The sequence below is a fragment of the Lynx canadensis genome, chromosome B2, assembly GCF_007474595.2.
Source record: "Lynx canadensis isolate LIC74 chromosome B2, mLynCan4.pri.v2, whole genome shotgun sequence".
Classification (NCBI taxonomy): domain Eukaryota; kingdom Metazoa; phylum Chordata; class Mammalia; order Carnivora; family Felidae; genus Lynx; species Lynx canadensis.
In genome coordinates this window covers 113,946,142-113,959,759 of record NC_044307.1, presented here as the reverse complement: position 1 = coordinate 113,959,759, position 13,618 = coordinate 113,946,142, and the positions used below count along the sequence as shown (strand labels likewise).

Here is a 13,618-nt window from a genome sequence, read left to right as displayed (position 1 = left end):
AAGTAAAAGGAATCACACCATCTGTAACCTTTTGGATTGGCTTTTTTTTTTTTCCACTCAGCCTAACTCCCTTGGGAACCATCCAAGGTGTTATGTGGATCAATAGCAGGTTCCTTTTTTTGGTAAGTATTCCATGTTATGGATGTACCACAGTTTAACCATCCACCTATTGAAAGACCTTTCTGTTGTCTCCACTTTGGGACTATTATTAAAAAGCTGCTATAAACATTTGTGGGAAGATTTTGTGTGAACACAAGTTTTCATTTTTCTGGGATAAGTTCCCAAGAGTACAACTGATGGGTCATGTGGTAAGTGCATGTTTAGTTTTATAAGAAATTGCCAAGTTATTTTCCAGGGTAACTGTACCATTTTACACTCCCATCAGCAAAGTATGCATGATGAGTGGTGCATTTTTAATATATTAAATAAATTTATTAAAATATAGTCATACCTGTGTTTTACTATTCACTACTCTACTGTAATTACTTATTTACTTGAACCCCACCAGACTAAACTTCAAGGTCAAGAATCCCATTTTGTTCACCTTGATATCTTTGGTGCCTGATATAGTCCCTGACATATATTAGTCAATAAATATCTCTTTAATACATAAATTAATGAACTTAAGAAGAATAGCTGAGTCAGGTTGAAATCAAATTGAAAACTAAAATTGTCAATAAATTATAACTATAAGTGAATTTGAATCGGATGCCATGATTTTTCTTCCAATATATAACAACATTTTCAAATCAGAAATTGGTACTCTGTAAGTTGAGTTGTTTTGGGAAAAAAATTAATAAAACAAAATGCTAAATTAGGTTGGGCCAAGTCATTCATTTTAGTACTTTGGTGAAAGCAAAAGATTGGAAATAATGCAAATGACCAGTATGAAATGGCTTTAAGAAAATATTGAAACAGTGCAATACTATTTAGTTATCAAAATAATGAATAACTTTTATGTAAAGAATGGACATCCTTGGTGGGGGGGGGGCTGGGTGGCTCAGGCAGTTAAGCGTCTGACTTTGGCTCAGGTCATGATCTCACGGTTCATGAGTTTGAGCCCTGTGTCATGCTCTGCCTGCTTCAGATTCTATGTCCCTCTCTTGGTCTGCCCCTCCCCTGCTCACGTTCTGTCTCTGTCTCTCTCTCTCTCAAGAATAAATAAATATTAAAAAAAAATTTTTTTAAAGAATTTTTGAAATATACTTCAAAAGGTATTTTTAAAAAACTTATGTAAAGTATGTAGAGTACGTTCCTCTTTGTGTAAAAATAAGACAAAGAAATTAAAAAAGAAAAGATACATGCATAAAGATCTTAATTCTCCCTAAGTCAGTCTATAAAGTATAGAGTGTGCCTGGACCATCTTGTGACAGAAAATAAAGAAGTGCTCAAAAATTTAGGGTGACATGTCAAAAGAATACAGGAGCCAACTTAAAGGGACTCCTTCTGGCCAAATTTGGGACAATTTAATTATTAAGAAAAATGACAGTGATGGATTATAATACCTTGAATAAAAGCACAAAAACAGAAAAAGACTATGAGTCCAAATTGATATTTAAAAATTAAATAGAGAATAAAAAGAGAAAGGAGAGAATGGGAAGTTGTTTACATGAGAATGATAAAATAACACTATTTTGCAATCACCATGGTAGTAATTTATTCAAGCAAAGATTGTCAGTGGATGCTAAAACCATCAGGTGAAAGTTTGCTGAGGAACAGAAGATTCATACATTCTCAAAGTATGGTGGACACCTTAGCCAAATACTCAGAGTTACTGTATATTTCCTATAGTTGCTGTAAAAAAAAAATCCACAAACTTAAGGGCTTGAAACAACACAAACTTATTATTGTACAGTTCTGTGATCCAGAAGTCTGACCTGAGTCTCATTCTAGGTATTGGCAGAGCTGTTTTCTTTCTGGAGGCTCGAGGGGACCTGTATTCCTCAGCTTAGGGTCTCCTTCCTCCCTCTTCAAAGCCAGGAAAGGCAGGGTGAGTTTTCCTCTGATCACATAGCTAGGACACTAACTCTGCTGCCTCTCTCCTTCATTTATAAGGATGCTTGTAATAATTTTGGGCCTACTCAGATGATCCAGGATTAATTTCCTGTGTCTCAAAACCCTTAACTTCATCACATCTGCAACGTCCCTATTGCCACATGAGGTAACACATTTATGTGTTCTGGAGATTAGAATAGGGACATCCCCATGGGGGCCATTATTCTGCTACAGCATTGATCATGAAAGATAATGTGATAGATCAGCATTATGCACATTCTGATGTAATGCACTGAGGAGAACACATCACCTAAGGTTCTTGTCAAAATAAATATTTATCTGAATTGAAGGCCTTTCTGAAACAACCGTCCTTCACTATTCAGAAAGGTCAATATTGTTAAAAAAAAAATTGGGGAATTGTTCCAGATTAAAAAAAGGAGAATACAGAAACATGACAACTAAATGTACTGTATAATCCTTGAGTGCATCCTGGGTAAAAAGAAAAAATACAAAAGGTGTTGTTATGACAATTGAAAAATTTGATTATTAACTGTATAATAAATAATAATATTGTATTAAATTTAAATTTCCAGGGTGCCTGGGTGGCTTGGTCAGTTAAACATCTGACTCTTGGTTTTGGCTCATCTCAGAGCCCCAGGACGAAGGGCTGTCAGCACAGAGCCAGCTTGGGATTCTCTCTCTCCTCTTCTCTCTGCCCCTCCCCTGCTTTCTCTTCCTCTTTCTCAAGGTAAATAAATAAACATTAAAAAAGTAAATTTCCTAAGTATGATAGTTGTATTGCTTGTTCTTAGGAAATAGATGATAAAGTATTTAAAAGTAAAGTGTTATGATGTCTGCAACTAACCTAAAATGCTTCACAAAAAGGTTAAGAGAAGTAAATATGGCAAAATATTAACAGCTGGTGACTCTAGATCAGCACTGTAAAATAGAAATACAATACAAGGCACATATATAATTTTAAATATTCTAGTAGATACGTTAAAAAGTGAAAATAAAGTGAAATTTTAATATATGAATCCAATATATTTCTAATTGAAAATGTAATCAATGTAAAAATTGTTCTTTTTACTTTTTTTTATGAGAGAGAGAGAGAGAGAGAGAGAGAGAGAATATGAATGCACAAATGTGGGGAGAGGGGCAGAGGGAGAGAGAGAATAATCCTAAGCAGGCCCAGCCTAGAGCCCAGAGTCCAGTCGGGGCTCGATCCCACTACGTGGGATCATGACCTGATCCTAAATCAAGAATTGGTTGCTCAACCAACTGAACCACCCAGGAACCCCTCAACATAAAAATTATTAATGATGTATTTTACATTATTTTGTTTTTCATATTAAGGCTTAAAAAACCAGCAGGCATTCATCACTTATGGAACATCGAAGTTTGTGCTAGCCACATTTCAATGCATGATAGTCACACGTTGCTCATCTTACTAAATTGGGGAGCACAAGTGCAGATGAAGGGCATATATGCGTTCATTTTCCTACACTTGGAATTTCCTGTAGGTTTGGAATTTTTCAAGATAAAAAGTTGGGAAAAAATACACATTCACTTGTGCATGCATAGACTGTTTCTAGAAGGATATAGAAGAAACTGTTAATGCTGGTTATCTCTGGGAAAAAGAAATTACTGGCTGGGGAAAAGAGAGGGATGGTGATTTTCACTGCACCTTTTTGTCCTGTTGTAGCATATTGTGACTAACCCTATTAAAACTTAAAATTATTCTAAAAATAATATCTGCTTTATCTTTTTATTCAAAACCATACCCTTTGCTACTAAATTCTGGTAATCCCCACTTCCAAGATAAGAGCTCCACCTACCGAACTTGATTTCCTAAAAAGTCCTTGATATAGGAAAGAGGTGTGTGTCCTAAAATATAATTAAGTTTAAAAATTAGTTGTGATATTTCCATGTTTATCAGACCTGAAAAATCCTTTTATCTTCCTGTTTGCATATTATTAAACAAGTGTAGACAAATTTTATCAACAATCTAAACCACCTCTGAGTTGCTGAAGACAAGAAACAATATCCAAGCACAGGCTCACCCAGATTCTGCGGTGGTGGATGCCCGCTGGAACTCACAGTGGCGCCGGGGGTTGAGAGCAAGTTCATTATGAATTTATTATGTTTTACTTAAGCCTCCTTCCATCTTGCAACGGAGCGGGGTCTCTTGGGTTACATTTGTTCAACTGTAACGGTTGGCACTTCAAAGAGGAGTTACATCCTGTTGCCTTCTGCTCGTATTTCAAGAGGGTTTCTGAATCGAGGATGGGCTGTAAGGTTTCTTTACTCCTCTGGTAATTGCATCATTTCCTGGCCGCGTCTGGAGCATAACGCGGAGAGATGAAGCAATTGCCCAGATAATAACACTGAAAAAAAAAAAAAAAAAAAACCAAAAAAAAAAAAAAAAACAAAAACAAAGGATAATGGAAACACAGCGGGTGGCAAGGTTTGGTGGATCCGGGTGCAGATGCTGTCCCTGGTTCTTCACTAGGCACGGCACCCGCAGCTCTCTCGGCTTCGTTAGCCTGACTCCCAAGTAAGTAGTCATCATCAGGATAGATACACAGTTGCTTCCTAAGAGGCCACGTGGCCCTTGGGCACCTACAGCTTTAGAGCCCGTGCCTTGTGCCAAGGACGCGTGCGGTGTCCCACCCGCCAAGACAACGTGAAATGCGCTCCGCCAGTGACAATCTAGATTGAGTACAATGTTTAGTGGCACTTAACATCTGCGTGAGAGGGAAAGACAGAAAGCGACAGAGGTTAGATTTAGAAAGAGCAGCTAGATGATTAAGAAAATAATAAAGCAAATTACAAGGTTCTCTAACATTACAGTACTCTAACTTGTGTACAGGCACCGACACAGTCAGGCATTCATAATTAGAATGAAATTTCAGGACCTCTTTTCTAGCAGGGCATTCGGAAGAGGATTGGAGTTGGAAGCTCCAGCTTTTTCCCGCAGGGGCTGCCTCGGTGCTGGGCTCAGAGCGCAGAAACTGTGCCTCAGTTTTGGAAGCTGAGACTCCAAACCCGAGCCAAGTAGGTGGGGCTTAGAATCACAATCTTTTCTATTGGCCAGATTTACGTAGAGATTTTTAAAGCAGCAAATACACTTCAGGAAGACGCTAAGTCAAGTTCCCTGGTGGTCTAGTGGTTAGGATTCGGCGCTCTCACCGCCGCGGCCCGGGTTCGATTCCCGGTCAGGGAAACACTACTTTTTCCTGCAAACTAGAAAAGTTTTGCGATCTTAACTGCTTTTTATCGCGGATGTGTCATTCAATCATAAAAATTGAATTCGTTTTTAAACGCTATTTGATCTCAGATTTAAAATACACCTTTTTTTCCAGCCCATGTACAACAGGTTCATTCCCTGCTCCTCAAAGCATCCTGCGGGTCGGTTGCACATAGGAGAATGTAAACATTGGGTTCCACCTGCTGGGGCCCTGGTAGGATGCCTTACCCACATAGGGACTGGAGAGTTGGAAGGGAACAAGGTGGAGGTCCTGTGAGATAAGCAGGGGAAGCCTGGTTAGAGAGGAGGGTGGGTGAAGAGGAAGACAGTAAGCAGAGTGGTGAGTGGGGAAATGAGGTACACTTCCTGTTGCAGTGCCTGTCCCCTTAAATAAACTAGAGTGCAAGCTCATTGTGGGAGGAGAAGCAAAGCACGGAACGGCCTCTGTACATAATTACAACAGAAATGTCCAGAAGCAGAGCAGGGAGAGCCTTGGCCCCCAGCACACCAGGAACTGGCAAATAAGACTGCCTATCACAGTTGTGTAGGAAATCAAAGAGAATATGAGTAAGGTTTGATTACGGCCTATTAATTTGGAAAGGGTGCTGGTTGGGAGCACGGTAAAGCAAGAGGCGCTGTTACATTTAGATCTGGTCTGAAGAGGTCATCCAAGTGAACTTGTCCTGTACAGGGAGTGAGATTTTTGACTAATATTGATAGATTTTGAGGAGATTCAGCTCTGAGGTGAGAACTGAAGGCCCAAGAGTGGAAATGCTTCCTAGGAGATGATTGAGTGCAGCATAAAGAGCCAAAGTTTGCAGGCTTGACTTCCACTAGAGCAGAACTAAGTAGGGAAGTCTAGAGAAGAGTCAGTACAAGTAAGGTTCAAATAAGCCAAAGAAGAAAGAGTCTGGAAATTGCACTGTTATCTTTAATAGGATAAAGCATATTTCTCTTGTTGGTTAGTTTTTTAATGGAGTTTCATTTTATTTAGTCTTGGTGTCATCCTTATTGTGTTTCACCTATTTTATTGTTATTTTTAGTCAAATAAGTACACTTTTCCTAAAGAATATCATCATTTAGACACAGCAACACTGTATCACATTATCTACACATAGCACAAAGTTGCTGCTTTGTAGAGCCAGAATATTGTGCTCAATTCTGTCCTTATGAGAAACGGGGGAAATGCTGAAGGACCGTTTGTAGAAATATTCCACATATGAATAGGTTTCTTAAAGGTAAAGGAATAGAAAGTATTTAACCTGCACAGATGAAAACAAAGGTTATTTGCTGCATACCAAAAATATTTTTCTGGGCTTGTCAAATTATTTAATTTTAAACACAAAATCATCATCCATCCAGCGTTGGGCTGATGCATAACTAAATATAAGGATGCCTGAGAGGAATCAAGGGTTGTGGGGAAAAGGAAGGGCAGGACTTTCACCAGCATCTAGTACAGTGCTTAGTATATGGTTGGTGCTAAATGAATGGATTACTTAATCAATTAAACCAAGAAATAGATTGCTAAGACTTTACTTGAAAACAATCATATATATGTGAAGCCCTCATAATTCTATTTCTGTATGAACCACAGTTCTGTATTTCCACTGACAGAAGTGGAAAAAGAATTAAACTGAGTCAATCTGAATGATATCCACAATTTAATGAGTTCTTTTAGATTCTGAACACTGAACTAAGCACCTGATCTATAATAATTGAGTCAATTCTTACAACAATTATCCTTGCTTTGGAGTTTAGGAAACATAGACTCAGAAAGTTTTGTAATTTAGTTGAAATAACACAAGTGTGTGGGGGAACCAGGATTCCAACTTGATTTGCCCAACCTAAATTCTGTATTCTTTAAGACTCCCCACACTACAACAAATTTTCTGGTGGTACAATGGTATCTTCTTTAGACCAGTTTTTACAAATAGCGTGGCTCATGGGGAATGTTGCATAGAAGCAAAGAGGAATTATATGGTATTTCAGGTTCTCTTTTAAAGGTATACTTGAGGGGCGCCTGGGTGGCTCAGTCGGTTAAGCGTCTGACTTCGGCTCAGGTCATGATCTCATGGTCTGTGAGTTCAAGCCTCGTGTCGGGCTCTGTGCTGACAGCTCAGAGCCTGGAACCTGCTTCGGATTCTGTGTCTCCCTCTCTCTCTGACCCTCCCCTGTTCATTCTCTGTCTCTCTCTGTCTCAAAAATAAACATAAAAAAATAAATAAAGGTATACTTGAATTCTTTGCATGGCAGATTTAGTGAAAATCAACTCTAGTAGTTTGTGGGGGTTACCAGATTCCAGAGAAATACGTGGAAAACTTTCAGTTAAGATAGAAGTTCAACAGCAAACACAGTGTACTTGTGTTTATGGCTAAGCATGTTGATTTGTGAGAGTGTTTTTTTCCTTCACTATTATTTTTATATATTTAAAAATCATAGTTGCCACACCTCCATGTTGATCATTATTTTATTGACTTAAAAATGACTCTTGTGGGGCGCCTGGGTGGCTCAGTTGGTTAAGCGTCCGACTTCAGCTCAGGTCATGATCTCGCGGTCCGTGAGTTCGAGCCCCCATGTTGGGCTCTGTGCTGACCGCTCAGAGCCTGGAGCCTGTTTCAGATTCTGTGTCTCCCTCTCTCTCTGACCCTCCCCCATTCATGCTCTGTCTCTCTCTGTCTCAAAAATAAATAAACGTTAAAAAAAATTTTTTTTTAAAAAATGACTCTTGTTTTTTCATCTTCTTCCTTTAGTAAGTAGGCTAAAGAAAAATAGTATTTTCACATTAGTTACATAAAAGGAAAGCAACTTCACTTTAAACCATGGACCTACCTGATTAGCTTTTTCTCCCAACTTATTACTTCCTCTGAATTTCTATACTATATGTAACATAATATATATTATTTTATATAATTTGCTACAGTTTTGCATAAGTTGTGTTTTTGTAAATTCCTTAAGGTCAGAGTTTGCCTTGCAAAGTGATAATCATATCATTAGTTGCTCAAAAATTGTTTCTGTATTTTGGTCTTGGTAATTAGTGTGATGCCCAAAAGCTCTGAAGTGATAGTAAGCCAAAAGCTCCATGAAGGCAGGGTCTTTGTCACATTCATCTTTGCATCCTGTAGGCTACGTCAGTACTTGGCACGTGGGAGCATTTCAAATGAGGATAAATGAAAGAAGGAAGCAAAAGACTGGAATTTGCACGTCTCAGAAGAAACACAGGTGACCAGTAATGGTTTTAAAAAGTATCAACTTCTTTTGTAATCAGGAAATAAAAATTAAAATAAAAAAGATTGTTTACACCCATCAAAGTGGCAAAAATGAAAAAGAAATCTAACAATATCGAGTGCTGACAAGGATATAGAGTAATAGACACTCTTACACACTAATGGCAGAAGTGTAAATTGGTGCAATAAAATCACTTTGGAAGACAATTTGGTATTATCTAGTAAAGTTGGAGGTTCTCATACACAGCAAGACAATCCCTGGGAAATCCTTTCACAAGTGCCTCAGGAGATATATAGAAGAATGCTTACTGTGGCACCATCACAGTGGACTCAAACCGGAAGCAACCTAAATGTGCCTCAAGGAACTAAGGGCACCTGGGTGGCTCAGTCAGTTAAGTGTCTCACTCTTGGCTTTGGGTCAGGATCCTGTGGTTTTGTGAGTTCGAGCCCTGTGTTGGGCTCTGCACTGACAGTGTGGGGCCTGCTTGGGATTTTCTCTCTCTATCCTTTCCCTGCTCACACTGTCTCTGTTTCTCTCAAAATAAATAAATAAGCTTTAAAAAGAATAGTAGAGTGACTAAATATATTGTGGTATAATCATAAAATGAAACACTGCAGTGTAGTGAAAGCAAATGGATTACAACTCCTCTTATCAACATTATGAAGCCAAGAAAAATATGATTTAATTTTAAAAGCAAATGAGGGGCGCCTGGGTGGCGCAGTCGGTTAAGCGTCCGACTTCAGCCAGGTCACGATCTCGTGGTCCGTGAGTTCGAGCCCCGCGTCAGGCTCTGGGCTGATGGCTCAGAGCCTGGAGCCTGTGTCCGATTCTGTGTCTCCCTCTCTCTCTGCCCCTCCCCCATTCATGCTCTGTCTCTCTCTGTCCCAAAAATAAATAAACGTTGAAAAAAAAAAATTTAAAAGCAAATGAAATACAGAATGATTCCATTTTCTATTAAGTTTTTAAATGCTAAATCAAAAATATTGTTTACTGGTATATACACAGATGGTAAACTAAAGAAAAGCAGGAGAGTGGTTATTCCTGGTTCATGGAAAAGATGGAGGAAGGATTTGGCAAGAAATAAGCAGGAGTATTTTGAAATACTGGTAATGCTCGCCTGGGTGTGCAGAGTTGTTAATTCTCATTTGATTATTTATAACTTATATATATATTATACTATTTTCCTCCATCCATTTGATGTTTAATTAAAATAAAAAGCAAAAAGGAATGAATGATATGTTTGGGCAAACTTTTTGGGATAATGGCATGCCAGTAATATTGAGTTGAGGAAAATCTCACTCCTTTCAGTAGTTATAGTCTATAATGGTGCTTTTCTAAGTAGGGAAGTTCCAGGCATTTTGAAAATGATAAATGCAAAAATATACCACAAGGTGGCACCATAGCCTCAAGTATCTCATTTAGGACGTATTTAATCTAAGAAACCCATACTCGCTTGGCAATGTTGGTATAGTTAAAATCTAGAGTTTATTGTATTCCTAGGGAGCAACAGAGGATTTTTATTCCTTTAGCTTCTTTATTCTCATTTCATCAATTATGCTTGATTTTACTTGCCAATATACTGTGCTATCAGATTAAAGTTTGAGGGAAGCAATTCAAATAAAGTCAACACAACAAGTACGCAGGTCCAATTTATGACGTGTCTTCATTCATTCTGCATTCAGTCAGGCAGTCATATATTTGTTCATTTAACCAATGTCCACAAATATTTACTGAGATTTCTTTCTGTAATACACATATGTCAAAGAGGCCCTGGAGACTTAATATGAGCAAAACCAGTCACTACCATTGGCTTTTAGCATAGTGGTAAAGATGGGCAATAATTATATAATCACAAATTTAAATTGCAACTGACAGATTCTATAAGAAGTATGTGATTCTACACTAAGGCAGTTGGAGAGATGAGCAGAGTATTCCATCTGTTGAGATCTGAAAAATGATGAGTTATCTAGGTGAAAAGGAGAGAACAGAACGTTCTGAGTAGAAGGAACAAATTCAAGTCCTGGAATCAGGAGAGAGCAAGGAGAATGCCAGGGGCTGAAGGAAAGCCATTGTGGCTGGATGGCAAGTCAGAGGTAGTAAAATAAGGTGAGAGGGGCCTAAGGAGTGGGCAGGAGACAGATCTTGCATGTCTTTAAAGCCTGAGATTAAGGATTCTGTCTTCATATTAAGAGGACTGGAGAGCTACAGAGAGGAGAGTGGGTGTAGCGGCCTAAAGCCCATGCCCTGTCACTGGTAAACCAGTAGCTTTAGCAGTGTCTAAGAAACATTCTGCCCTAGGTGCTGGATAGTGGCACAGCTCTGTTCACCTACGTCTGTGTGATTTGCTTTCTGATGGTGAAGAACACCATTTAAAGACAGTAATATAATTTCAATCTCAGCCATATTCATTAGATTCAAGATTTTTCTTCTAAAGAAACATGACTCCATTGTATTTATTTTGAATCAGTCTAAAAACCATTGTTTTTGAAGACAGAAAGCATTAAAGCATGATTTCTTAACAAACCAGTAGACCCATTCAGCTCATTCATAACAAAATAAAAACCTTTCATATCTAAAATATGAAAGGTTTGAAAGATGGGTACATGGATGACTCAGTCAGTTGAGCATGCAACTCTTGATTTCGGCTCATGTCATGATCCCAGGGTCGTGGGACCAAGCCCTGCTTCAGGCTACGCACTGATGTGGAGCCTGCTTAAGATTCTCTCTCTCTCTCTCTCTCTCTCTCTCTCTCTCTCTCTCTATATATATATATATATCCCTCTCTCTCTCTCCTCCTTCCCTCTGCCCTCTCCCCTGCTTGTGCTGTCTCTCCCTCTCTAAAATAAAAAAAATAATAATAAAAATAAAGCTATGAAAGAAAATGTTTGTGGTCATGTTGTCCTAAAAAGAACTCTGTATTCGAAATCAGATCTGGGTCACATGACTGTGGGAAAGGTTATCTAATTTGGCTGGGCCTCAGGTTTCTTCATCTGCAAAATGAAGCATTGGTCTAGGTTATGTTCTTCTAACCCTGAAATTTTGTAAATCTGCAAATATATTTATATAAAGCAAAATGTACATGCAAATAATTTAATACAAAAAGAACAGGTGTTGGGCAACTACCTTGGTATGTATTTGAATAAAGTTGTGTGAATGGGGCTGAATGAGACTTATTTTGGATCTTAAGACATTTTCAATAAACTAAATTTTAATAAGCTACACTACCATTTATTGATAGTGTTCTATGTACCAGATCTTATGAAGATTATCTCATTTAATTCTCAGAAAATTCTTGTGAAATTGATGTTGTTTTTAAATCCTGTTTTACTAATTAAAAAACATAATTTACACAGATGCAGTAATTTGTCCAAAGTCACACAACTAATACATATGAAGACCTATCTTGATATATCCAACTTCAGAATTTGTCCTTTTAATCATCATACTATTTATTATATTCCTTAAAGAACTGAGATTTAAAAAAATGACATGTATATTAAGTAGAGATAAATTTGTTATTATATATATGGATTTCAAGTTATTTCTAAGTGATCCATTGAATAAGTACAGGAATTTTAATAAGCTCCCACATCTTACAACAAACAAAACTGCTTAACAGACTTCATTTAACTCATGCACTATCCTAGATATGGCTGTCAAGTTGCACTATTAAGCAAACCATCTCCTCGTTAATATGTTTTTGCTGTATCCATAAAGGATATGCTTACAGAATTTTAACACCTCAGCTAAACATTTTAAAGAAACAAACAAATAGCTTCCGTCATTTTTCTTCCTATGTCATATCCTGATGACAAACAATGGTGAACTTTGTTTCTCCTTTAGTCTCAAGCTCCTGAAACCCAGAGCAAGGAAGCTGCCTGTTGGACCTTGTTTGGAGAAGTGGCTAAATGCATTTATATTGAGTTATTGCTCCTGTGTTGTTTTGTCTGTGGCTCCTGCTCTTGGGCATACTCAAGGTTTCATGGTCACATCAAAGGCATTGTGTTCTCTGTTGTGAGAACTGGTCAGTGTTGGTCAGATAATTTATCGTTTTATTGCTGGGACCCATTCTGATGATAGTCATGCTCAGTAGGCACTTGGTGTTTATGTCTGTTCCCTCAGTGCAACACATTTGCCTTAAGCCTGCGCTTCAAGAGTCAGCTGTGATGAACTTATGGGTATCTTGAGGGTGGGGGTTCTTACTGAACCTTCAAAGGGGGCACATGGCCTATCAAGCCTCCTTACTGTAGGGGTAAAGGATGTTTCTCATCAGAGGCAAATCTTGCCCACTGAGCTTATCTGATGGTCACCAGGCTATATGTAGGTTTGGTGATGTTACCATCTCTAGCCATTTGTACAGTGCTGTGCTTATCTTTCTGACAGAAAGATGTCAAGACAAGAAAATAAATTTAGCAGTGGCTGCTTGTGAGACAAAAATTTAAAAACGGGTGCCTTGCTTAGTTCCTGTTTAGGAGGTGGCGTGTGACTATGACAGAGAAATGTGTTATGACGAGAGTAGAATATGGTCTATGTGCCTCTGTGTTTTCCCCTCCTGACTGTGAACAAACACATCTCTGTCATCTTGCCAGACCTCAAGAGAAGACTATTTAAAGCAGGAGTACTGGGGCAGACTGGCTAGGATAGGGGAGAGGGCAACCATTGCTGGCCCAGGAGAAAGCCTACACAAACAGCTACACAAAGAGCTAGTTGGATTGTTTTGGTGCGGAAAAAAAAAAAAAAAGGTATTTATGTTCTCTGTAATTAGGAAAAGAGTTTAAAAAGAAGTGATGAAAGATCTTGGAAGCAGAGTTTCACAGTATGGTAAATAATATTCAGCTTGATAGCTTATAATCACAAAAGGCAGGGTTAACTCAATTAAAATACTTAGCTCTTTTATATGAGTTTTTGAGCAATTTAAAACTAAGTTTTAAATTTTAAGGTTTAAAATTTAAATTTTACAAATTCCCTTATACAAGTAAAACATTATGAATAATAGCCATTCTTTGAGAAATACTTTTTCTTCCACATGAGAAAATGGGACTTTGTTATCACTGCGGTGAAAACACAAAACTACAATGCACACTTAATGTAAGAAACTTTAGAGTTAACTTGCCAAAGATACTCAACCTCATTTTGTCCCTTAAAAAA

At 38.1% G+C, this 13,618-nt stretch overlaps 1 non-coding gene across 1 annotated transcript; it reads left to right on the top strand.

Annotated features, from left to right (window-relative positions):
• Positions 1–5,149: 5,149 nt before the first annotated feature.
• TRNAE-CUC lies at positions 5,150–5,221 on the top strand. Its single transcript has one exon. It is a non-coding gene; the product is annotated as a tRNA-Glu (tRNA).
• Positions 5,222–13,618: the final 8,397 nt, after the last annotated feature.